Source organism: Antechinus flavipes, chromosome 6, assembly GCF_016432865.1.
Source record: "Antechinus flavipes isolate AdamAnt ecotype Samford, QLD, Australia chromosome 6, AdamAnt_v2, whole genome shotgun sequence".
NCBI classification, from domain to species: Eukaryota; Metazoa; Chordata; class Mammalia; order Dasyuromorphia; family Dasyuridae; genus Antechinus; species Antechinus flavipes.
In genome coordinates this window covers 90,826,686-90,853,092 of record NC_067403.1, presented here as the reverse complement: position 1 = coordinate 90,853,092, position 26,407 = coordinate 90,826,686, and positions in this window count along the sequence as shown.

The following is a 26,407-nucleotide window of genomic DNA, read 5'->3' as shown; positions in this document are numbered from 1 at the left end:
CATCTGGAAGAACAAAAGGTCAAGGATTTCAAGGGAATTTATGGGGGGCGGGGGGAAGGCCAATGAAGGTATTCTAGCTGTACCAGATCTAAAACTATATTATAAAGCAGCAATCACCAAAATCATTTGGTACTGGCTAAGAAATAGAGCAATGGAATAGGTTAGTTTCATAGAACAAAATAATCAGTGACTATAGCAATCTAGTGTTTGACAAACCTAAAAACCCTAGGTTTTGGTGTAAAAACTCACTATTTGACAAAATCTGCTGAGAAAATTGGAAACTAGTATGGCAGAAAGTAGACATTGACCCACATCTAACACCATATACCAAGACAAGGTCAAAATGGGTTAATGATGTAGATAAAGAATAAAATTATTAAAAAATTAGAAGAACATAGAATAGCTTACTTCTCAGATTTGTGGAGGAGGAAGAAATTCATGACCAATGAAGAACTAGAGATCATTATTGATCACAAAAAATAATTTTGATTATATTAAGTTAAAAAGTTTTTGTGCCAATAAAACTGATGCAGACAAAATTAGAAGGGAAGCAATAAACTGAGAAAACATTTTTACATTCAAAAGTTCTGATAAAGGTCTCATTTCCAAAATATATAGAGAATTGATTCAAATTGACAAGAATTCAACCATTCTCCCATTGAGAAATGGTCAAAGGCTATGAATAGACAATTTTCAGATGATGAAATTGAAAGCATTTCTACTCATATGAAAGAATGTTCCAAATCACTATTGATCAGAGAAATGCAAATTAAGACAACTCCGGGATACCACTATACACCTGTCAGATTGGCTAAGATGACAGGAAAAAATAATGATGAAAGTTGGAGGGGATGTGGGAAAACTGGGACACTGCTATATTGTTGGTGGAGTTGTGAGCGAATCCAACCATTCTGGAGAGCAATCTGGAATTATGCCCCCCAAAAGTTTTCAAACTATGTATACCTTTTGATCCAGCAGTGTTACTACTAGGTTTATATCCCAAAGAGATACTAAAGAAGGGAAAGGGACCTCCATGTGCCAAAATGTTTGTGACAGCCCTTTTTGTAGTGGCTAGAAACTGAAAAATAAATGGATGCCCATCAATTGGAGAATGGTTGGGGAAATTGTGGTATATGAATGTTATGGAATATTATTGTTCTGTAAAAAATGACCAGCAGGATGAATACAGAGAGCCTTGGAGAGACTTATGTAAACTGATACTGACTGGATCAATAGATTCTTTTCATGTTCAACAATGATGTACTTGTGTTTATTAAATGATGTTTCTGCATTCAGCTCTACACCAGTTGCTATGTGGAATTCAAAAGAAGAATATGATAATGTTTCTTGCCGTGTAAAATGTTGCCATATGTTTAAGGAAATTAAATTAAACTACACTGAAACAAGAGTATATATGTATTAGGCAAGACAGTATTGCATAAAAAGAAATAAATACATGTATTTGGGTGAAAGGTAGAGACAGACACTTTTACTGAGAGCAAAAACAGCATTTGAAGACCCAGGTCTTTATCATGCTTTGCCACTATTATGCTAAGTGAAATAAGATAATTCATTTAACCCATCAATCTTCAATAACTATATGCAAAATGTAAGGATTCACCTATATGACTTTTGTTTCTAAGTCCTGTCTTAAAATTCCAGAATTCTTCAAGTCTGGATAAAGGTAACATTAAGGAAGGTTGGAGCAGTCATTTAAAAATCTAATTAATTAATTGTAGCATTTGCATCAGCAGAGAAGGAATAATAATTTAAGTGAGAGAATTGAAACTGAAGATTTTTTTTTTAATATACAGACTTTATGTTGTTGATGTAGTGACATTCTAGACATGTAAAATAGGACAAGACTATATGAAATATTGGCATATAGGTTGAGAAATTTAAGCTTACTCTAGAATGAATAAAATGATGAACAAATGAATAGTCTATTATACATTACTATGGGCAAAACACCATGTTAAATTCTGGGACATAGTATTGGGTGTGGTTTTGATATTTTAAGGAGCTCACATTCTGGTAAGAAGATGACACATAAGGAAGGTTTCAGCTTCAAGTTAAATTGAAAGAATCCAGAGCACTTAGAATATAATGGCAAAGCACATGGTAATGTTTTTTTTTCCCTTTAACATAATTTTTACTGATGATGGAAATATATAGGCAGTCATTAAATATATGTAAGAAAGAACAAATCTTCAAGAAATTGTTAGACTTGGAAGATAGAAGATAGAAGAACCTGGAGTCAGACTAGCTTAAAAGTTATATCTATTAGACTTGAGTTTTTTCAACAATGAGAAGAGTCAAGTCAATTCCAACAGACTTGTGATGAAAAGAGCCATCCACATCCAGGAGAACTATAGAGACTGAATATGGAATGAAGCATAGTATTTTCATCTTTTGTTGTTGTTGGCTTGTGTTTTCTCACATTTTCCCTCTTTGATCTGATTTTTCTTATTCAGCATGATGAATATGGAAATTCAATTAGAAGAATTGCACATGTTTAACCTATATCAGATTGCTTACTATCTAACAGGGGAGGAGGGGAGAGAGGAAAGAAGGAGAAGAATTTGTAATTCAAGGTTTCACAAACTTAATGTTGAAAATCATCTTTCCATGTATTTAGAACAATAAAATGCCATTAATAAAATAAGTTTTATCTATAGCTAATTTCAAGAATATTTTGAATTTTGATTATTCTATCCCAAAGTAACTACATAGAGAACCAATCTATCATCAGATTTTTGTAGGAAAAGCAAATAAAAACAAATTTCTTCAGTTTATTGTTTCTGTAAGTTTACAACATATTTCATCCATCTAAATCATCTTCCTTTCTTTTCTTTTCTTTTTTTCCTCTCTTTCTGAAGTTTTCTTGGTTATTTCACCCAAGCTCTAAGGTTCTGAGTAAATAAAGTGTTATCTCTTTGCATCTACTTATCTAAGTTCATTATATCACAATCAAGTTCAGGAAAAAAAAAAAAAAAGTTGTAAGGAGAGGGAATTTTTTTAAAAAGTAACCTGAATGGTCTTTTAAATGAAGTGGTATCATTATCTGATAGAGAACCATCATACTCTTTTTATTTTTATCTACTTTATTACTTTAAAAAAAAAATTCTGACTAGTCTATTTGCACCTTAGCTTGCTGTCAACATCTGTCTTATTGATGAAGTCACTGAGCAAGATAAAATGTAAGATGTTTTTTATAACTTATTTTGAATTATACTTGTAACAGACAGATAAAGAACTGAAACACTTTAGAAGTGTAGTCACAATAATTAGATCTATACTGTTTTGAAATTTGCTTTTCTCCTCCTTATTTCACTGAATACAACTTTCTCGGCAGTGCATTTCACTAAGATATATTTAAATACAACCAATTTTGCCACATGCAATATGTTGCTACTTTTATGATTTCAGAATATACCTTCTACAAGGTTTTCCCCCCAGAACTGCAAATTCTGTCATAATAAAACACTTGTTATTTGGATTTGCTGAAACAATAGCTTTTTGCCAGAATCTGCTGTTTCTAAAAATGATTGCCTTTTAGGAATTCTCACAAATAGATTTATTATCCTTCAAACTGAATAAACAATGGGGAGCCTGCTATTCAATAGACCCCAGAAGCTGTTAGAGAGGATGTATTTCCAACTTTTATGGCAACATTCTTTACTTTTATGTTCTATTCTCTCTTGAATTGATAGATAAAAGTTTGCTTTAAAAATATAATAATAATAATAAGAGAAAAATACAGGACCAAAGAGGTGAATGTCTCTCTCTTATTTAAAAACAAACAAACAAACAAACAAAAAACTCTATAACTTTTAGTTTATGTTTATAAATATAAAATAATTTTGTAATGGTGAGATCATAGAAAGTAAATAAGTATTTTTTTATAAATTAATATAAGGGATAGAGATCTTCTGTGAAATTCATTCTTTCTGCCTTTTTCCCCAATACAAAAAAAAAAAGAAAAGAAAAGAAAACAGAATATTTAAGGTTATATGGTTCATTATCAGAGGATGCTAGATCATAGTGTCAAAGCTAGAAAGTTTTCCATTTTAGCCTCTTCCTTTTTAACATGAGGAAAATGGGACTCAGAGCAGCAAAGTAATTTATTAGGTTCATGCAACTAGTAGCTTCCAAAGCAGGATTAGAACCCCAAATCTAGCTCTCTATATATGTTACAAACTTATTCCTCTGTGGAATTTAATACTTTTGAGGAAAGGTCAAATTTGTTGAAAAAAAAGTGTTTTTCAAATGCAAGGGAAAATTTTTATGAAATGATTTTATCCCTGGTGTAAAATTTATCCATTTTTATAGTGAAAAAGAAAATCTATATTAACTGGCAGAAATAATGAGATTTCACAGTAGATGAAATATGCAGGCATCATGGTTTTAAAAGTATGAGGTCATGAGATTATTTTTGTTAGTAGATTTCTACACTTTTATACATATATTAGATATAAAATAGTACAGGAGTCAGAGGAGCTAACATGGAATTTTCTACACTGTATACATTACTATTCATATACTTTGTATAATGTCTACTCCATATATTTTCTAGTATGCTTTTTAAGTACTCCCCAGAAAAAGTTTCTTTCCTCGGAAGTATCAAACTACTGCATAAACACTGAATGGAGTTGCAATACTATAGACTTTTTTTCTTCTAGAAAAGACTTCCTTTGTATCTTGAAATCAAAACCCTCCCTTTTTTAGGATCTCTTCCCCCACCTTAAAGTTCTTCCCCCTATCTTACCCCTTTTCCTCACAATTTCTGTATTCCCTTCCACTTAGCTTACTCCTTCCCTTTTCACCTTTCCCCTCTCACTTTTCAATGAGGTAGAAGAAGTTTCACCATAAATTGAACATGTCTAATATTTTTCTCTTTAAGTCAATTCTGATGACAATAAGATACACACTATGTTCATCCCCCTCTATTCTTTCTCTCAGATCTAATAGGTTTCCTTTGCCTCTTTGTGAGATGTAGTGCCCCCACTTTATCCTTTTTCTGGCACAATTTCCTTTCCACCTATAGTTTCTAGAAGAAATTATGCATGTGTTCTTTATATATCTTTATAGCAGAAATATAGTTCCCAAGATTTCTTTTTACCTTTTTAGGTTTATCTTGAATTTTATATTTGGAAATCAAACTTTTTGTTTAGTTCCAGCTTTTTTCATCAGAAACAGATGAAATTCACTTATTTCATTGGATGTTCATCTTCTTCCCTAGGGGGGAAAAATGCTCATTTTGCCTGAGTAAATTATTTTTGGTTGCATACCAAGTTCCTTAGTTTTTCAGAATAGCAGATTCCAGGACCTTTGATCCTATAATGTGGACACTGTTAGAGCCTGGATAATCCTTATTTTGGCTTCTCTATATTTGAATTGATTTTTTTCTAGCAGCTTGTAATATTTTTTTTTCCCCTGGGTCTGATAGTTCTGGAATTTAGCCACTATATTTCTTGGAGTTTTGATTTTAAGGTCCCTTTCTGTATGTGATTGATGAATTCTTTCAATGTCTATTTTACCCCCTGTTTCTATAACATCTGGGCAGTTCTCTTTGATAATTTCCTGGAAAATAGTGTTTAGGCTCTTTTTTTCATCATGTTTTTCAGGAAGTCCAATAATTTTCAGATAATCTCTCCTAGATCTATTTTTCAGGTCTTTTGTTTTCCCAAGAAGGTATTTAACATTTTTTTTCCATTGTTTCTTTTTTTTTCTTTTTTCTTTCTTTCTTTCTTTCTTTCTTTCTTTCTTTCTTTTTTTTTTTTTTTCTTTTTTTTTTTTTTTTTTTTTTTTTTTGGTTTTGCTTGATTTTCTTCACTCACTTTTTTTTTTATATATCTTTTTCTAATTGTCCAAATGAGTTTTTAAGTGAGTTGTTTTGTTCTATGGAGTTTTTTTTTTTTTCATTTTGCCAATTTTATTTTTTAGAGAGCTATTTTCTTTTTCCGACTCACTAATTCTGTTTTTCAAGGATTTGATTTCTTTATCCACTCTGTCTTTAAATGAGTGGGATGACTTATCCAGATTCTTGCCAAGCTTCCCTTTCCTTTTTCCCATTTTTCTTCTAGCTCTCTTGTGAGAGCCTTTTTAATTTCTTCTATGAGAGTCTTGTGCATTGAGGACCAGATCATATCCTCCTTTGGGGAATTCATCTGGAGACAGTCTGTTTTTAGTCTCAGGGCTTAAAGTCTGCTCTTTATCCATATGGAAGCTATCTGTTTTAATTCTTTTGCTCATTTTGTCAAAGAAGAATCAAAGAAAACAAACTCACAAAAAAAAGTCTGTTTTTTTTTTTTTTTTTTTTTTTGTGGGGAGGGGGCAGATGGATGGCATTACTGATCTTCCTCTGCAGACTTCTGGGGGCATCAGTGAGGCACTAGCAGGACAGCAATGGCTGCACTGCATCTGCACTCTGAGACTCTGAGATTCTGAGAGTGTGCTGAGACACTCTAGTGGGTGTGGCCAGGTCTCAAGAGACCCTACCTCAGGTACTCTCACTGTCTGCTGTGCTACCACTGCCTACCTTCACTCTGTGACCGATCTAACCATTCCTACCTGCAAGCAAAAGCAGACCTTTTCTGGTGAATTTCAAGGATATCTTCTGTTGATAATTATTTGTGTGTGTGTGTGTATGTGTGTGTGTGTGTGTGTGTGTTTTCAGTCAAGCACTAATTCTAAGGCCTTGTCATGAAATAAAGTATTCTGAGAGCAAAAATGGAGTGTGTACTCTCTGCCATCTTGGCTGGAAGTCCCCTCAATTCTTACAAATGTTAAAATTACTCTCCCCGAATTAGTGAAATCAAGTCAACAAAAGCTTACTACATATTTACTATTTCCAGGTATCTCATAAAGCACTGGAATACATAAACATCAAAAAAAGAAGGTAGTCACCATACCCACACAGCTTTCATTCTATTGAGTGAAAACTCATAAAAGAAAACTGAGAAGTATTTATATGGGAATAGGGGTAAGGGTGATTAGAGGGATGGAAAAAGAAATTTAGAAAGGCAAAAATAAGGCAGAGAGAGGAATACAGGAATAAGCTTGAGTGGCAAGAACAATTCCTTAGAATTGAGAGGCCAATACCAACCAAAGTATCAAAAAATATATATTTTATAGAGCTAGAAAAAATAACAACAAAATTCTTCTAGAAGAACTAAAGCTCAAGGATTTAAGGGAATCAATGAAAAAATTCAAAAGAAGGTCATGTAGCCATACAATTGTTTAAGCTATATTATAAAGCAGTAAATATCAAAAATAAACTAGTACTGACTAAAAAAATAGAGTAGTGGGTCAATGTGGATTAGATTAGGTACAAATTACTAAATGACCATATTAATCTAGTATATTATAAATCCAAAGATCCATTTAAAAAACCACTATTTGACCCAAACTTCCTGGAAAACTGGAAAATGGTTTTGTAGAAACTAGATATCAACCAACAGTTCACACCATGTACTAAGATAAGGTCAAAATACACACACAATTTATATATGAAGGATAATGCCATAATCAAATTAAGAGAGAATGGAATAGTTTATCTTAAATATTTATGAACAAGTTAAGGCTGTAGAACCATAGAAGATATAAAGAGATTTACAAAATGTAAAGTAGATAATTTTAATTATATAAAATTGAAAACATTTTACACATACAAAAAAAAAAAAAAACAACACAACCAAAATTATAAGGAAAGGAAATAAAACTGGGGGGGGGGGGATTTTTCCATTTCTAATGAATACTTTTTCTCAAATATGTACCATTTAAATAAAGTAAAATTTATTTAAAAATAGAAGTTATTTCCCAATTGTTAAAAAAAAATAAATCATATGACCAGGCAATTTTCATAAAATGAGATCAAAATTATTTTTTGATATGAAAAAAATGCTCCCAATTACTATTGATTAGAGAGATACAAATTAAATGGTTTTAAAAGTATCAGGTCATGAGATTATTTTTGTAAGTACATTTCCACATTTTTACACATACATTTGATATGAAATAACACAAGAATCATTGGAACTGACATGGATTTTTCTAAACCATATACTTTGGTATTCATATACTTTGTATAATGTCTACTCCATGTATTGTCTATCTTTCAGATTGGTTAATGTGATGAAAAAGGAAAATTATAAATATTGGAGAGGATGTTTAAATTGGAATAATAATGCATTGTTTGTGGAGTTAGGAACTGATTCAGTCACTCCAGAGAACAATGTAGAACTATGACCAAAGGGCTAGAAAACTCTCCATAATCTTTGATCCAGCACAACTGCTACTAATTCTATATTCCAAACACATCCAAAAATAGGGGAAGTGATCTATTTGTACAAAAGTATTCATAGAAGTTCTTTTCATGGTGATTAAGAATCAGAAACCAAAGACCTGCCTATCAATTAGGGAATATTTTTTTTTCATTTTTTAAAAATAACTTTTTATTGATAGAACCCATGCCAGGGTAATTTTTTACAGCATTATCCCTTGCACTCACTTCTGTTCCGATTTTTCCCCTCCTTCCCTCCACCCCCTCCCCCAGATGGCAAGCAGTCCTTTACATGTTGAATAGGTTACAGTATATCCTAGATACAATATATGTGTGCAGAACCAAACAGTTTTCTTGTTGCACAGGGAGAATTGGATTCAGAAGGTATAAATAACTCGGGAAGAAAAACAAAAATGCAAGCAGTTTATATTCATTTAATTAGGGAATGTTTTAACAAATTATGATGTGTGATTGTAAAGGAATATTATTATACTATAAGAAATGACAACTAGGATTATTTCATAAAAACCTGGAAATACACATGAACTGATTGATGCATAGGGAAGTGAACAGAACCAGGAAAATGTTGTACACAGTTATAATAATATTGCTCAATGAAGAACTGTGAATGACAGCTATTCTAAACAATACAATGATCCAAAACAACACCAATCGATGAATGTTTAAGCATTTTATCTGAGAAAGAATTGATATTGACTGAAAGAAGACTGAAGCATTCTGTTTTTAAATTTCATTTTTTTCTTTTGTTTGCCTTAGGCAAAATGACTACTATGGAAATGTGTTACATAATTGCATATGTGAATCTTACCAATTCAGAGAGGGTTCAGGGAAGGATAGAATTTGGAATTCAAAAATTTAAACCAAAATGTCATAAAATTGAGGTGCCAGGTAGAATTGACCAATTAGAAAAGTGGGGTTCAGAGTGTATCAATCTTCCTAGAAGAAGATACTGCTGAGAAATGGTGGGGTAGAATAAAGGTAGAATCCAGAATAGATATAGGAGAAAACTGAAAGAGCAATACGATTATTTTGTATGTATTTATTTTTTTTTATAATCTATGCATAACACTCTGTTTATAGATTGTTTTAATTTTTGAAACCCCAGAGCCTATTATAGCTTCCAGCTCCCAGGATATTCTTTAATAAGCATTTTTAAAGTTGAATTGATTTATAAATTTTATCCCCAGAAAAAATTTTCACTCTTTTAGAGTATCACTTTTCATTTTTCAGGAAAGTCAACATTGTCCTATTATACGAGTAGGGGAAATTATTCCTGACTGTAATGACCCACTCAGTTTGTCAGATGAATTGGTTTTACTTTGGGGGGAAATAATTGAAATCATAAATCATTGAAAAAGAGAATTAATTAAATTCTCCTATTACTTCCTACATTGTGATTTTGTGATAAACTGCCATACCTGGGAGGAAAGAAAGAGCAATACAAAGCGCGCATTTTAACTCACTAGTCCTGTACACTGCACTATGTTACCCTGGCTAACTTGCTATGATGACATTATTTTCCACTCAAAGATGGTAAATTAGACTATTGCATTTGAATAGAATTTTCTCTTCTCCACCATCTAGGATCCATTGAATAGATTCATTTGCAGTGCTTGTGTTAAATTGGTAACAAAAGACAAACTAATAGATAAATGAATAAACTTTTTCCTGTGAAAAACAAATATTTACGACAAGCCCAAGGAATTTGTCAGCTCATTATTCCTTTTACAAAAAAAAAAAAATAGAAAATTGAGATTGTCATATCTTTTCATACTTTTACAAAGTTTTAGAAAATTTTCCTCCTACTCTTCCTCCCCCTCCAATTTCACCTGCTACAAATAGATAAATTTGTCCCTTTTGACTTAGTCACCACTTTAATTCATCTGAAGAGCAATATATCACCTCTAATTCTCAAGTGTTTACATGTAAACATTAAATAAAACACACTAAACAACTTGAATTTTGTTTTTGGTTAACAAGATTAGCACATTTTAAAGACTTAAAATCACAGGAAAAATCAAGCTTTTGGGACCCCAAATGTTTATATATGATCTAATCAAGACAGATTGAAGCATGTGTGTATTCATATGTGCAGAGAGTACTGAGAAATGTATATATGTATATATGTATTTATACATATTTGCACCCATACAAGTGAATGTATGTGTGTCACATAAGATATTCATCCACTGAACCTCACTCCTTAGAGAGTCACTCTTCTGTCTATCATTTATGCTTGATCAGAACTGCAGAGTTTGTTCATGATTCATTTTCAGATTGTGCCTGTCATCTTTGTGTCTAGACCATCTTTCAACTCATTTTGGTAGGACCCCCACATATTCCAAAGTTTTTTTTTTTTCCTCACATGTTCCTCCTTCAAGTCCTACAAGTCCACTTAAGATCAAAGCAAAGATAGAACCCAGAACATAAGAATCTGGGTAACCTCCCCATCCAGCATATAAACATCTTTTCATAAAGATTCTTTGTCTCCTGTAGGAATGGTCAAATGCAGTTTTATCCATCCTACTGAGGTTTATTGAAAGCTAATCTTTATATATTTTAAAATGCATTTATTTATTTAAAATTTGTTCTTTAATAGAAGACAATGGAACTTTTTCAAATAACTTTTCATCTTTCCCTTAGGATTCTAGAAATAAATACTGACCTATATAAGAGGGGGGAAAACTGCACGATGTTAATGTTAGGGAGAAAAAGCCTCAATTTATCATTGAAGCTTAGAGATACATATCTGTGTACCTAATTCTAATAAGCAATGTAATTTTGTTTATATCCATTCTTAATGAATTCCTGTTTCTATTCAGACTCTCCCATTTGTTCTTTACATAGCTTGTTTATATATAGATTGCAAAATTCAGACTAGGGACTCTCTTAAATCTTTGTTTGTATCCAAAATCTTTATTAAGTGTCTGGCACATAGTAGGAAGGTAATAAAAGTTTAATGATTGAATGACTATATTATCTTAAGAATTTTTGTTTTTTTGTTTTTGTTTCTGTAGTTGCAAAATTCCTAAATAATAATGTGATTTTGTATACATTATGGATTAGAATATACAGAATCAATATTATGGAAAATATAAAGACAAAATTTGGTTAGAAGTAATAACAGTATCAAACTGATTCATTTAAATTCATTTTTTTTCTTTAGTGCTGTCAAATACTGACAACAATAATTTAACATAAAGACCTTTATGCATAAATTGAGCAACTTCACCATTATGCGTTTTGTTAAAGAAATGAATGCAAGTAGAAATTAATACTATAGAAAACCAAAATGAGAAAACCAGCTAAAGTAAATTAAGTATACAAAGAAGAAGGTAATGCTTGTGGCAGGACAATTTAAGGGGAAAGGAAGGATTGATTCTGAAGATATCTGAAAGAGGGAAAGTTACAGGAAAAAATACATTAATAGTATTAATGCCCCCAAAAGACAATGGAGAGGACATCAATAACTATGAACCCATATTATTACTTTCTTACTTCTATAAATCTTTATCAAAATAAGCTACATTTGCTTCATGGACATCTTTCAAAACATGAAAAGGAAACAAAAGGACTTTCGCAAACAGCATTCTATAAGTGATTAAAAAAGAATTCAAGAAAACAAATGCCACTATATTCATTAAGTGTAGGTACACAAATGTCCGTCTTATGTGTACAGATGTACATACCTATATATTGTGTATATATATTTGTGTGTATGTATACATATATAAACCATTATAAGCCATTGAAATTTAACTGTTTATGTACATGCTCTTATGCATATATGTGCATATTGTCTATGTATGTGTAATACATAATCGAATGCATATATCATATCAATATGCATATAGATATAAAAATAATGTGTGGTAGCAGCATAAGAAAAAAGAATGCAGTATATATAGGAAATTGTAGAAACTCAGAATCAATAAACCTTGGAAAATGATAGCACTTTGGACAGTGAGAGAGAAAGAGTGATAAATCAAAAATGATAGATTGTGCCTATCATCTCTGTATCAAAACAACCTTGTAAACCTGGATAGCTAGGAAGATCATGATGCCATCTATAGAAATTAAAAGATTAAGGAAGGAAAAGGGTCTAGAAGGAAAGATACTAAGGTTACTTTTGAACTTGTTGAGGTTAAATTGTCTATAGAATCTATGACTCTCAAGAAGTAGTTGGAAATGTGAGATATGTTATAGGGAGATTAAAACTAGTTAAATAGATGTGAGAAACAGTAGAAGAGAGATTATAACTCCACGGGGTGGATTAGATCATTATATAACAAATTATAGAAGCAGAAGAGAAGAGAGTAGAGGAGAGAACCCTGGGGAATAGCTACAGGGTAAGCTGAGATTCAAATCTATGACCTCTGACTTCCTTAAAGCACTCATTCCACTTCACTATACTAATTCTTTCATAATATTATTGAATTGAAATGTAGATGGCAGGACCAGGTTGAGAATGGTCAAGTATAATGAAATTAAAGTTGAAGTGTTTGTTTTGTTATTGATGGTATCTGCCAGTAGGAGATGGGGAACATGCCTACTAGACTTTCTTTAAGATTTTATTCTGCCATTCAAATATTCTCTTGATGAGTTGCTGAGCATATACTGCCCCTTTGACACCATACTAAAGTAAAGTCTTCTACAAATACAACAGTATAATTATAACAGAAATGTGTATCATTGTCTTAGAGAACAGCCAGTGTAAAATACAAATGAAATAAGGATTTCCCTCTCACAAAGTTGGAAGGAAGGAAGGAGGAAGGGAGAGAGAAAAGAAGGAAAGAAGAGAAGGAGAGAGGGAGAGGGGGAGGAAGGGAGAGAAGGAAGAAGGGAGGAAAAGTAAAAGAAGGAAAAAAAGAGGAAGGGGAGAGAGGAAAGAAATAAGGAAAATTTTTTAAAACTCAAAATGCTTCCTGTAGCGCTGTAATAATGGGAATTATAGAATGGGAAATATAGAATTCATGATATAAAAAAATCAATATTAAAGATTGTGTTAGATATAGATGCTAGCATCTTTGGATACAAAATAAGCTGTTTTTGTTGTTTCTTTTGTTTCATTTTCCCCTACTATAACAATCCTCAAGATTTTATTGGTCTAGAAGACCAAGATTTCAATCTTTTGACATAACTTCCTGATGAGGTAAAACAACCTGGCAAATGAGCCCTGGCAAATTCTTTCAAAATCTTTCATGAAGAGAGAAGAAAAAAGAAAAAGACCCAGTTTTTATTGTTGCTATTTTTTTGTTGTTGTTGTTGTTTGTGTGTTTGTATTTCATCATATTTTTGCTAGGAAATGGTAATCATTTTTTATCATTGGCACTCTAAAATCATGCTTGGTAATGTAAAATCCTTAAATTCACAAAAAGAATTTTATTCAATCAAATATCCATCTATGATATGCAAGGTATTTTACTAGATACTTGAAAACCAAAATCTATAATGAAACAGTCCCTTATCCTTCAGATCCTTTAACATGACCCATTAAAGAATTTGAAAATGAGATAATATGCAATAATATATTCAATTATATAATACAAACATAAGATACAGTAGAGTTTCAGGAAAGATTTGAACTGGAATTTTGGGTTAAGTGTTTGTAGAGGAAGTGACATGTCAATTGGTGATAGAAATCTGAATCAAGTTCAGACAACTGAAAAGGCAGGAGAGTATATTTCAGCTAAAAAATCTGAAATGCCAGGTCTGAGAATCTAGGAATATTACTATAAAGATCGACTTTTTTGACAATAAAGAAAGTTTTTCAAACTTAGACATAATGAATAAACGAAGATCCTTGTTTCTCATACTGGTTCTCTTAATCCAAGTATTTTCAGAAATGTAAAGCCCCAACTTCCACCAAAAAAATAAACAAACAAAATCCTTCTGAGGATGTCTTTATTATACAGGAAAGGGGAAAAACTAACTAAAAAAAACATGAAATAATTTGAATACACAATATTAAAATATGGCCTATTGAAGAAAATTGGTTGTATATTTTCCTTTTTATAATATTGATAGTCTTCTTTCTATGAAAGGAAGCTCCAGTATTTCTCATCTTTAAAGAATATATATTTTTAATTTCACAGGTGGAGAATATAAGTCCCCAAGATTTCTTTTAGCAATATTGAATATAGTAGGAATCACTTAAAATTTTACAAAATTATTAAAGGGCACATTTTAGATAACATAAAAGTAAATGTGCAATCTAAGAACATGCCTAGTGAAGCCAAGATGACAGTTAAGTCAGAACTTGCTTGAGCTCTCCCAGTTTCCATAAAAAACCACATGAAACCAAACTTCTGAACAGAGTCTGATGGAATGAAACCACTCTGTGGCTCAAGATAGACCAAAAAAAAAAAAAAAAAAAAACTTCAAGAAAGGTTAGTCTCAATGGAATGAAAAGGATGTTCAGTCCAGGTGAGATAGACTGGGGAAAGCCAGTGAGAGGATCTTAATAACAGTAAATGAGTGACTGAGACTCTCAGTCCCGGCTCAATAGAGAAGCATATCAGTGAGGCAGTTTCCAGTCATAGATCAGAAAGCAAACTCTGAGAAATAAGGCTGTTTCCTGGTAAAACAGGCAAAGCTACCCTTTACAAACACAAGAGGCCCCTTTGCTCAAAGCCAAAGTTCAGAGCTGCACAGGAAGCTTGGGACAGTGTTATCTTTACCCCAGGAGCAGAAGTTAAGCATAAAAATAATAATAATAAAAAAGAAATAGCAAAAGAAAAACAAAGAAAATGAGAAACAGAAAAGAAATCTGACCATAGAAAACTACTCTGCTAATAGGGCAGACCAAAACACAAACTCAGAGAACAGAATGTCCAAAGAAGAAATCTCAGAGTGATATAAATTGGTCTCAAGCCCAAAATGGAAATGCTCATTAAAGACTTCAAAAGCCAAATAACAGGGGTAGAAGAAAAAAAAATGAGAAAAGAAATAAGAGGTATGAATGAGAGAGTCAACCGTTTGGAAAAGGAAGGGAAAAAAAAATTGTCTGAAGAAAACAACTACTTTCCAAATGGAAAAAGAGATACAAACGATAACTGAAGAAAATCATATATTAAAAATTGTAACAGGGCAAATGGAAGCTAATGACTTTATAAGATATCAAGAATCAATGAAACAAACTAAAAAGGATGACAAAATGGAAGAAACTGGGAAATACCTCATTGGCAAAACAGCTAACATGGAAAAGAGATCCTACCTGAAGGCCATGTCCAAAAAAAGTTTCTGGATAGTATTCTAGAAGAGGTCTTAAGGGTAACTGCCTCAAAGTTCTAGAACCAGAAGGGGAAATACTCCTTGAAAGAATCCATCTGTTATCTCTGGAAAGATATCCCACAAGGAAAACTCCAAGAAACATTGGTGTGAAATTCCAAAACTATAATTTCAAGTTAAAAATACTGCAAGCTGCCAGACAAAAATAATTCATATGTCAAGGAGCAACAGTCAGGATTATTCAGGATCTGGCAGCTTCTAAAATAAAGGATGGGGGGCCAAACTGTCATATTACAGAAGGTAAAGGACATGGGGTTACAACCAAAAATTAATTACCTAGCAAGATTCAGGATCATCATGAAGTTTCAATGAAATAAGAGACTTTCAATCATTTCTATTAGAAAAAAATAGAATTAAACAGAAAATTTAATTTATAAACACAGGATTCAAGAGAAACATAGGATGATTAAACAGGAGAAAAACCTACATTTAAAGGTTAAATTGTTTACATTCCTAGATGAGAAAAAAAAATTTGTAACTCTTGAAAACTGTGTTTGACACTGAGGCAGACAAAGGTGGGTATCACATGGACTGATGATGTGGTTATAAATTAATCTGATATGATTGCCTCACAGAAAAAATACATTAAAAGGTGAAAAGAGGTCTGTACTGGAAAAAGAGGAAAGGTAGGGTATAATAGGACAATTACTGCATCTGAAGAAGTATAAAAGACCTGTTACAGTTGAAGGAAAGAAGGGAGAGGGATGAGCATTATCTGAGAGGGGAATTAAAAAGGTTTTACACTAATAAAATCAACAGAAACAGAATTAAAATGAAAGAAAAAAGCGGGAAAAAACTTTACAGTCAGTGTTTGTGATAAATATCTCATTTAAAAATATATAAAGAACTGTGTCAAATTTAAAAGAATACAAGTCATTCCCCAATTGATAAATTGTCAAAGGATACGAACAGACAATTTTTAGGTGACAAAATTGAAACAATTTGTTACATGAATAAAAATGTTCTCTATAACTATTGATTAGAGAAGTACAAATTAGAGAAGTACTACCTTACACCTCTCAATTTGGCTAAGAAGACAGAAAAAGGTAATGATGAATGTTGGAGGGGGTGTGGAAAAACAGTTACACAAATGCATTGTTGATGGGATTATGAAACAGTTCAACTATTCTGGGGAGCAATCTGAAAGTATAAGCAAAGGGCTATAAAACTGCCCATACACTTTGACCCAGCAATATCATTACTGGGTCTATATCCCAAGAAAATCATCAAATAGGGACTAGGAACTATGTGTACAAAAATGTTTGTCCAACAACTCTTTTTTTGGTGGTAGCAAAGAATTGAAATAAGAGTGCATTTTTTTCTGAGACTTTTTAAAAGTCTTAGTCCAATACTCTTTTCTAACATAATAGGGTCATATTGAACAAAAACAATAGATAAGACTCAAATCTCTTTAACCATTAAAGTTTAGTCATCCCATAATAAGAAAGTAAATTTTTGTTCTTAAGATAATATTTCTTCTCATTTCATAGAATATTAAAGTGAGAATGCCTTAATCCTGTGGTTCAAAAAATTTTAATATTTTCATAGGTATATTTTAATATAATTACTTCTTTTGTGATCCTAGGTATTTTATTTTGTTTGTTCTCATTCTGAGAGGGCTACATGCCAAAAAAAAAAAAAAAAAATCACCTGACCTCATCCTACATATATTTTACAAATCAAGAAATGAAGACCAAGACTAATGAGCTAGCTTATGTAAGGTTAGGTGACAAGCAAGCAACAATGGCAAGATTTAATTCTAGATCTTCTGGTTCCAAATCTGATATTCTTTCTATTTCTATTTTCTGAATAAGCTTCAGTTGGACAAAATAGAGTCATGTTAAGTAGAGGATTCATTCATATTCCTTTAGCAGTATTAGAATCCCAAGGTATTTCAAACAAAAGAGAATTTACATAACAGAATCTGAGGTTTGTTTGTTTTCTTGCTTTGTTTTGGTAGGGTTTTATCCTAAATAGCAGTAGTGAAGTTAAGTAAGGTAATGAATTCGCACCAGTATTGAATTCAGCTTATGCTTTCACAAATTAAAAAAAAAAAACACAACTGTTTTGTAGACTTTTTAAAAATTTTGTGTCATTTTAGGCAGGGTCAAAACTTAGAAGAAAAGCATCAATACGAAGACAAATTTTAAGTAGGATGTCTGCTTATCTCAGGGCTCTTGAGAACCTACTCTAGATATATATTCTAGAGTTGCTGATGGGAAAAAAAATCCTCAAATATTTGTAAATGCTTTCAATAATTTATAAACTCAACAATGTAATAAACATCAGACAGCTTAAAGGAATTTACTCTTCATTTATAAATTCAAGGTTGCTTATATTTATCAATGTGTGGGGGTAGATAAGAGTATCAAAACTACTTCTTAACACTTGCAAATGTGAATGGTTTCATCAGTGTGAGTAATCCCTCCACCAACAGCTGATTACATCTTCTCCAAGCAATATTATTAAAATCATAGATGTAGAACTGGAATGACCAATCCTTAGAGATCACTTACTCTGAACTCACCATTTTTGTAATGAAAAAATAGAAATCCAGACTCAACCACTTGCCCAGAAGAGCGGATATGTAAATCCAAGTCCTTTGAGTCCAGATCCAGCATTGTTTCCATTGTGCCACTTTTCTCCCTTGGAAAGGGGGTGATGGTGGTGGGAGGGTGGCAAACAAATATTTTCAATGACAGTATATAACTAAAATAATTTACCAGATTCTAGAAAACCTTAGTTCTAGAAAACTAATAACTTCCTCATGGTGATTCTCCATAAACAAGAGTCCTGTCCATTGAGAGTCCCTTATAAAATAGAGTGACCACACTAGAAGTTGGTGGAAATTTCATCAATTCCAGAAGATTAATTATTATAGAAGTTTGTGAGTAATCAACAATAGTCAATAAATATTTATTAAACACATACTATGTTCCAGACAATGTGCTATACAATTGTGATGTAAAGAAAGCAAAGACTTCCAGGAACTAAGATGTCAGAATAATCAGTAAACTGTCAAAATTCTCCTATATTCACCTTCAAACAGCCATTAAAAAGCATACCAAATCAAATCCTGTAATAGCAGAAAAAACCAAAAAGAGAGGTGGAAATAATCTGTTAGTCCCCAAAACTTGGAAGATTAGCATAAAAGGTCAGTCTTAGTAAAAGGGGAATGCAGTCTAGGACAGGAAATACTTCAGCAAATCAGCACCAAGCTCCACTTCAGCAAACCAGCTCAGGAAATCTTGGGCCTAAGTGTTCCTGAGCCTAAGCAGGAAAACACTAATACAAGATCTTTCTAACATGCATCAATATAGCCAGGGAAACAGATAGATTGCAGTTTCAAGAACCATCACATGCTTTATTGTAGCCCTGAGAAAGCAAGCAACCTCCAGTAGCTAAACACATGCTTTAGCAAAGCCCTAGGCAAACAGCTTCCTTCCAGTAGCCAGTGAACTGGAAAATGCCAATCATAGAGGTGTCTAAGCAAAGATATAGCTTCCAGCAGCAGCCTCACCTCATGCTTCAGCATATCTCCAGGCAAATAGGCCGCCAGCAGCCAGACCATCAGGTGCTTCAGTGTAACCTTGGGGAAATTCTGAAATACACTATTGGCCTTAGCACAGGCCAGACTCCAGAACTAGAACCATGACTCAGCACTAGGTAAGCTACAAGGATTTCTATAATCAGCAATAATACCAGTCACTCCCTCACTTCCTCACAGCATTACCAGACATACAACGGTCCCCATGGTCTTCAGAGCAATATTGAGGCAGCACCAGGTCAACAACTAGGGCCTATAAACCCTGGCACAAGAAGCCTGAGACAGTGCCCCTTAAACCCTATGAGCAGAGTTCAAATTTAAAAGAAAATTAAAAAGTTAAAAAAAAAATGAGCAAAACCCAACAATAACAACAAAAGAATCTGACCATAGAAAGTTGTTATGGTTGACAGGAAAGATCAAAACATAAATTCAAATGAGGACAACAATATCAAAACATCTATGGGGAAAATGACAAAGCAGAACAGGAAATACTATCAAGCACCTAAAGAACTCATGGATTAGATAAAAAAAAAAAAAAAGCTTAAAAATCATATAACAGAGATAGAAGGAAAAGTTGGGAAAAGAAATGAGTGATACAAGAACTTTTTTTTTTTTTAAGAGTCAAAAGTTTGGAAAAAGGAAACAGCTGCTTAAAAAGTATAATTGCTCATATAGAAAAGAAGATACAAAAATACACTGAGGAAAATGACACCTTAAAAAGTACAATTGGCCAAATTGGAAAAAAAAAAAAAAAACTACAAACCTAACTAAGGAGTTAGAAGTGCATAAGTGGAAGTGTAAAGAAAATATGAACTATTTCACTGAAAGAAAGTAACTGACCAAATAGATCCAGGGTAGACACTATCAGAATCATTGGATTACATAAAAGCAATCATCTAAAGCAGAACCTAGATAGCATCTTTCAAGAAATTATCAAGGAAAACTGCCTTTAAATCCAGGAACCAGAGATCAAAATAGAACCCACTGATTGAAAGAATCCACTGATAACCTCAGGGAAAAGATTCCTAATTAAAATCTGCCAAGGCGCAAGGAAAATTATAGCAAGATCACAGAACTATCAAGTCAAGAAAAAATATATATATATATACTCGAAGTGGCCAGAAAAAAAGATTTCAAATATTGGGATGCCACAAGCAGGATTACAGAAAACTTGACAGCTACAACATTAAGGGACCAGAAGTCATGAAGCACAATATTCTGAAAGGCAAAGGTGCTAGAACTACAATTGAAAATCATTTACTTGGCAAAATTTGTGATGACTGCGTTAGGACCCTGGATACCTTAGAATCAGCCAGAGTCAGGATGAGCAAAAGTCCTTAGTCTTTATTCTTGGTCTTTAGGGGTAGGATTGAATTGGATGGAAGCAGAATCTCTTTTTTTTTTTTTAATTTTTATTTAATAATTACTTTATATTGACAGAATCCATGCCAGGGTAATTTTTTTTTTTTTTACAACATTATCCCTTGCACTCATTTCTGTTCCAATTTTTCCCCTCCCTCCCTCCACCCCCTCCCCTAGATGGCAAGCAGTCCTATATATGTTAGATATGTTGCAGTATATCCTAGATACAATATATGTTTGCAGAACCGAACAGTTCTCTTGTTGCACAGAGAGAATTGGATTCAGAAGGTATAAATAACCCGGGAAGAAAAACAAAAATGCAGATAGTTTCCCAGTGTTCTTTCTTTGGGTGTAGCTGCTTCTGTCCATCACTTATCAATTGAAACTCAGTTAGGTCTCTTTGTCAAAGAAATCCATTTCCATCAAAATATGTCCTCATACAATATCGTTGTCGAAGTGTATAATGATCTCCTGGTTCTGCTCATTTCACTTAGCATCAGTACATGTAAGTCTCACCAGTCCTCTCTGTATTCATCCTGCTGGTCATTCCTTACAGAACAATAATATTCCATAACATTCATATACCACAATTTACCCAGCCATTCTCCAATTGATGGGCATCCATTCATTTTCTAGTTTCTAGCCACTACAAACAGGGCCGCTGATGGAAGCAGAATCTCAACAACTTTCCTTCTTCTTCTCCCACCCAGAGAGTGCCCCTGGCTAGTCTTACTCCACCCCCTAATCCCTCCTACAATTCTCTGTATACACCAATTATGGAGCCAGCACAGGATAGTGGGAAGGGCCATTCCCCAAGCACATGCCTATAGAGTTGTCCAATTGGTAATTAGCCCTAAGTGCTTGAACTGACTTCAGTGAAGCAACTCAAGAGTTTCAGCCTTCTACAAAAAATTAAGCACAGTCCTTCAAGGGGTGTGGAGGTGGGGGGGATGGAGAGGATGGGAGGGGGCATCATTCATTGAAATAGAAACATTTCAAGCTTTCATAATAAGACCAGAACTAAATGAAAAAAGTGATTTCCAATATCAAGACCCAAGAGAAGCCTAAAAAAGGAAAAGAAAATATGAGAAATTCTATGGAGCTGAACTGTTTACATCCTTTTATGGAAAGATTATACTTGTAGTTCTAAGTCACTAATAGCACAGCAAGAAGGAATATGCACAGAAGATATTGGTGTAAGATGAATTTGAAAGAATGACATTAAAAAAAATTAAGGCATGTAAAAGAGAAGTATACTAGGTACAGAATAAAGGGAGAAGTGGAATGGGATAAATTATTTCATATGAAGAAAAAAAAATCTGTTATAGTTGAAGGAAAGATGGGAGGGTGGGTGATGGATATTATTTCAACTTCCATCCATTTTGGCTGAAAGATGGAATGATACATAAAAATAGTTGAATGTAGAATTTTATTCTCTCCATCTAGAATGTGGAGGCAGGGACACTCACAGAAGAGAGGATGAACTGCAGGGAAATGGACAGAAGGAAGGAAAGAGTGAAAAAAGAGAAAGGAAAAACAGGAGCAAAAATAAAATGGAGGAAAGAACACAATAATATTAATGGTGAGTGTGAATGGAATGAACTCTCCCACATAATGTAAATGGATAGCAAAGAATCAAAAACCACAATTTTATATATTATTTACAAGAAACACTTGAAATAGAGAACCATACAGAGTAAGGGTAAAGGGGTAGAAAAGAATCTATCATGTTTCAGCTCAATTTAAAAAAAAAAAGGAAGATTTGGGGATAGCAATCTTGATCTCAGACAAAACAGAAGATAAATATAGGCCTAATTAAAAGAGATAAGGAAGAAAACTGTATCTTGCTAACATATCATAGACAATGAAGTGATCGCTATACTAAACATAAATGCACTAAGGGCTATAGCATTCAATTTCATAAAACAGACATTAAATGAGTTATAGATTCATGACCAAACAAGAGATAGAGAGCATAATGAAATGCAAAATAGAAGGATGTTATTGCATTAAACTAAAAAGCTCTTGTACAAACAAAACCAATGCAACCAAGATTAGAAGGAATGCAGAAACCTGGGAATCAATTTTTACAAGTGTCTCTTATAATAGCTTTATTTCTCAAATATATAGAGAATTGGGTCAAATTCATAAGAATGCAAGTCATTCCCCAGCTAATAAATGTAAAAAGGGTACGAACAAGCAGTTTTCATTTCAAGAATTCAAAGCTATCTATAAGCATATGAAGAAGTGCTCTAAATCCAGCAACAGCAAGATTAAGTGATGATCAGCTATGATAAATTTCTCAGCAATACAGTGAACGAGACAATTCCAATAGACTTGGGATGGCAAATTCCATCCACACCCACAGTGAGAACTATGGAGACTGAATGTGGATTGAAGTATATTATTTTCAACTTTGTTTATTTGTTTGCTTTTTCTTTTCTCTTTTTCCTTATCTTTTGTTCTGATTTTTCTTTTACCACATGGAAAATATGGAAATATGTTTAAAAGGACTATACATTTATAAACTATACAAGATTTCTTGCTGTCTTGGGGAAGATGAAAGTAAGGGAGAGATGGAGAAAAAAATTGGAACTCAAAATTTTACAAAAATGAATGTTGAAAACTATCTTTACATGTAACTTGAAAAATAATATACTATTGAGAAAAAAAATAAAAGTATTCATGGCTTTATAGCCTTGTGGGCATAGTTCCAAATTACTCTTCAGAATAACTGGATAAATTCATAACTCCACCAAAAATGGATTAAGATTCCATTTTCTCTTCATCCCTTCCAACATGTATCATTTTCCCTTTTTTCCCATATCAGCCAATCTGATAGGTGTGAGATGGTATTTCACAATTGTTTTAATTTTTCATTTCTCTAATCACTAGTGATTTAGAGCATTTTTTTTTTCATTTATTTCTAGATAATAGAGCAGCCCTTTTCATGGTGACAAAATATGGGATGTTGAAGAATGCTCATCAGTTGGGAATGGCTAAATAAGTTGTGGTGTATGAATGTAATGGACTATAATTGTGTAATAAGCAGTGATTAAGAGGCAGATTTCAGAAAAATCTAGAAAGACTTCTACAAACTGATAAAAAGTGAAGAAAGCTGTAATGAGCTGAAACTGAGTTGATGACACTGAGGTCTGAGCACTTAAGGCTAATTACCAATTGGACAATACTCTATTAGCATATTCTTGGAGAAAGAATGGCCCTGCCCACTATTCTGTGCAGGTTTGATCTATTGGCATATAGAGAGATTGATGCAGAATTTAGAAGGTAGAGTAGGATGAGAGAGGAGGCTTGGGGCGGGAGAAGAAAGACGAGATTCCTGTGTCCAGGAGCTCTTCTCTCCCTTCTATAAAGAATAAAAATCAAGGACTTTTGCGTATCTTGACTCCGGCTGATTTTAAAGTATCCAGGTTGCTAACAAGGTCATTACAGAAAGCAAAACCAGGAAAACATTATACACAGCATCAGCAACATTGTGTGATGATCAGCTATGAATAACTCAGCTCTTCTCAGCAATATGATAATATAAGACCGGTGCAAAGGACTCATGAAGGAACCAAACAAAGAACTAATGGAATCTGAATGCGAATAGAAGCATACTTATTTATACTAACTTGTTCTTTTTTTGTGCTTGTTTTCCTGTTTATCTGTTTATTCTTTCCCAACTATGACCAATATAGAAACAAGTTTTATAGGATAGCACATACATAACATATCAAATTGTTTAACATTTTAGGAGGAGAAGTGGTAAGGGAGGAAGTGAGAAAAATTTGAAATTCAAAATCCTATTAAAATGAGCACTAAAAATTGTCTTGCTATGTAATTGGGGGGAAATGGTATTTAAATAAAAATAAAGGCAAAAGATGGACCCTGCCCTCAAAGAGGTTACAATCTTATAGTAGAAAGTAACACAGACAGATACTGACAAGTGAAGCATGACTGACTTCCTGCTTGACTGATATCATGAGGCAGACAATTATGAAGTGGGAAATAATGAGGTAGCTATCCTCAGGGTACTCCTTAAATAGTGGCAGATTTGGAAAGAATTTCCCAATTTCACCTACCCACTCTATCCAATCAGAAGGATGAGGGGCCTCAGAATACTAAGAAGACACAATTTTGAGTTCATCTTTCAAAGTGATGTGTTTCTGAGAATCATGAAATGCAAAAGAACATTTGGGGGAAATAAAAGATTGAATAGCTTTGGGAGTTGCCCAATATCAGTTAAGCATCTAGAATTACATGCTACTTGTTATTAGCCATTCTCAGACACTTACATTTTATAAGCCTTTAAGAAACTTTCAATAACAACATGAAAAAAGTCATTATTGTCATACAGACCTGGATAGTGTCCTTTTCCCAGACTACTTGAGAGTGAGACTACACAAAAACCAGAAGGAGGTGTATCCTAGCATGGTCTAAATTTATGAAGTATAGTGAATGGTTAAGATGCTATGTAACTTCTCAATGAGTTTGTTTTCTCTCTAAATTTAGTGACTCATTCCTTCATGTTTACTTCAATATAAAGAACCTATGTTTTTATTAAATGTTCTCTATTGTGTTTTTAGCATTTTTCTCTTTGTAATTATTTTTAATTCTTAAACAATTAGCAATTGATGAATTAACATCTGAATCATTGGAGGGAATTCCCACATTGATAAGATCATAGTTCATTAAAATACTAAATCATGTTAATATTGGAAAGTTGTTTCAAACCCATTTGACAGTTGACAGAGCAAATTGGTTAACAAATAAATAAACTTTATATAGCAAGCCTTGGAAATTGAAATTGTTTGTTTCCCTTTTTACCGTCCTTTTTAGTTCCCACTTCCTGTTACTCCAAACCTGGCCTGACCCAGAGGTCTATTGCCTTCTTATAATTACTTCTTCCTAAATCAGTGCTATGTACTTATTGACTTCACTTTTCCTGTTCTCAAGGTTTATGTGTACAGCGGGGAATTCTTGACTAGCTCCTCACTTAAAAATTTGTCCTAAATTTCACTAGTTCAAGCTATAGCATTGAGGGGGCTTACCCATTATTTTCCTCACTGAATTCCTCATTTGACTATATTATGAAGATCTTAGTTGGATGAGAACCTTCTTTTTATCTCTTGGATTCAGAGCTTCTTCTATATAAGGTTTAGAATTTTCACCATTAAAGGACTATCCTTGGTCAAAGAAAAATAATGACAAGAATTTAAATAACAAGATTTATAGTCTTATCAGAATACTGAACTCCCAGGAACCCACTACCCTTTCCCCATTTTGCTGCTATAATCCTAACCTGAGACAATCTTGTATGATTAATTTATCTTGATTTTACTCTGATAGACACTACTGCCTACAATCATCACTGTTTTTGTTCCTAGCTTGCACAATTAAACAAAAACTAGCCTATAAGTACTCTCAAAGAATGGAATGTCAGCCCTTTGAAGAAAATGGGTCCTCTTCACCCTCTGTTTAAGCCAAAATTGTATTACAACTTTCTAATAAATTAGAGGATATTCTCACTCAGATATAATCCATCATAGATACTCTAAGGACAACTGACTTAACTAGCCCGTCTTTGAATTACCTTTGATGTGATGGCTAATGTTTGAGTTCCAGAGAGGATTAGTTCCTTCTTATTCCTAGTTCTCTGTCTTGATCCCTCAACCAAGTCTTAACAATAAGTTCTAAGCACAGTCTCAGATGGAAGATAAAATTGTATATATTGTGTTGTTTTAAGTTTGGGAAATGGAAGGGGGATTAAGTACATGTCTTCTGAGGTTCCTTATAGCTGCCTCTCTAAAGTGTTTGCTTATTTTGGGGAAGAATTTCTGAAAATGATACTTTAATAAAACTAATTAATGTGTAATGCAAGAATTTCAAATTATTTTTTT